This window comes from Silene latifolia, chromosome X (assembly GCF_048544455.1).
Source record: "Silene latifolia isolate original U9 population chromosome X, ASM4854445v1, whole genome shotgun sequence".
NCBI classification, from domain to species: Eukaryota; Viridiplantae; Streptophyta; class Magnoliopsida; order Caryophyllales; family Caryophyllaceae; genus Silene; species Silene latifolia.
The window spans coordinates 148,497,152-148,499,203 of NC_133537.1; the positions used below are offsets into that span (position 1 = coordinate 148,497,152).

General features: G+C 39.3%; 1 non-coding gene across 1 annotated transcript; it reads right to left on the reverse strand.

Moving 5' to 3' along the window:
- Positions 1-1,531: 1,531 nt before the first annotated feature.
- LOC141624063 (small nucleolar RNA R71) lies at positions 1,532-1,638 on the reverse strand. Its single transcript, XR_012533874.1, has one exon. It is a non-coding gene; the product is annotated as a small nucleolar RNA R71 (small nucleolar RNA).
- Positions 1,639-2,052: the final 414 nt, after the last annotated feature.

Here is a 2,052-nt window from a genome sequence, read left to right on the forward strand (position 1 = left end):
AATCCCTTTTTAATTATTGTTAATTACTTTCATTTATTCATCATGTTTCCTTTTGTTGGTATGATTGACAACCTTGCTAGCATGATCAACATGATAATGAGTGAGTAGTGACCTAGCTAGGGTTAATGGGTAATTAGGGGAAACCAACATGGGGAATGATTCGTGCTTAAATTAATATGCTTTCATGGTTTATTTGCTTGCTTGTTTTGATCTCAACTCATGCACATGTTATGTTTGATGAAATGTGAGCCTATGAATCCTTGCATTTTTTACCCATCACTTATCTTTTCAATGAGACTTGTAAGACATAAACCAACTCGAGTCTCATTAGACCATGCATGTTGTTGAGTAGGGAAGACTAAGTCGACTTGTAGGTGTTGTACAATCTAATCGATTCAGCTCCGGGACCCAAACTTTCCTAGGATTGTAAGATATAACCCAACTCAATCCATCACAACAATAATTGCTTGCTTATAATTTGAGAACATGTTTGTATGATCAATTCCCATGATTCCCCTATGACCCCATGATACCCTAGTGCTTTTTATCAATTGTTTACAACCCTTTTAATTCATCTTGCTTATTTATTTTCATTGTTTTAGTTAGTGACCTTCTACATCAACCCAAATTATGACACCCCTAAGACACCACTAGTTTCAATAGAAATCTCATCTCAATTCCCGTCCCTTGGGATCCGACCTTTACTTGCCTCTTTACTAATTGTAGAGTTGTTTGTGAAGCTATAAATTGTGTTTTGATTCGGACGTGACCCAACGACAACATCTATTAAATTGTGAACACGAAACGGACCGATCAAAAATGGCGCCGTTGCCGGGGACGGTGTTAACTTGATTTAGATTTTCTTATATTGTTATTAGTTGTGTCTTTCTTTGCCTTGGGGAAGTAAAACTCCTTAAGGTTTGTTCTAATTGTTTTCGAGTTGTTTGATATTTTGCATGTCTAGAAGGTCACAAGGTGATTTGTTACCTTTTGACCGTGAAATTGAAAGAACCTTGACAAACAGTAGGAGGTTTGCTAGGAGGAATTTGAGAGGTATTAGTGAGGTAGTGGATATTCAACCAACTATTGAGTTCATCAACCCTTTTGCAAGAGAAGGTGAGGAGAACCCAACACAAAATACCCCACAAAATCAACCTACAATGCCTAAATTTTTATCACATTCCGTACCCACCGAGGAGAACCTACCCAATGGTACTCCCACACCACAACATTTGACTGGAAATTTTATTGCCAAATCCGCCTTTATCCAATTAGTCGAAAGGACCAATTTGGGGGGATGCCTAGTGAAGACCCTCATTCTCATATGGAAACCTTTTGTGACTATTGTGATGCGATTTCTCAAACCGGTGTGACTCAAGACCAAATTCGATGGGTCTTATTTCCTTTTTCTCTAATCGGCACCGCGAAACAATGGTTGAAGGGCCTTGATAAGGCCACTCTCGGAATTGATTCTTGGAAGAAGTTGGCTCTAGCTTTCTACAAAAAGTTCTACCCACCGGAAAAGACTAACATGCTAAGAGCTCAAATTACGGGTTTTAAGCAAAGGGATGAAGAATCTTTGTATGAAGCTTGGGAGCGGTTCAAAGGAATTTGTCGCTCATGTCCTCACCATGGACTTAGCGAGTGGTTCTTGGTACAACAATTTTGGAACGGTTTATATGAAGATTCAAAGAACATTCTCAACATGGGATCATATGGAATGTTCACCGAAGTTGATGACAATCAAACATGGAACAAGATTAAGGAAATGGCGGTCCATAACTCACAATATAGTAGACCTCGCAAGGCTACTAGAGGAGGAAGGCATGAAGTGGACTCCGTTACTCAATTGGGTGCTCAACTTAGTGCTCACATTGACACAATCAATTTGAAGTTTGAACAAGCTATGGCTAGACTTGAAGAAGCCTCAAAATCACCAAAGCATCATGTTAATGCCATGACGGCATCCTCATCAATCCAAAGTGGGATATGTGAGAATTGTGGAACTTTGGGACATGACCAAAGTGAATGTAGGGGAACAAATGAACAAGT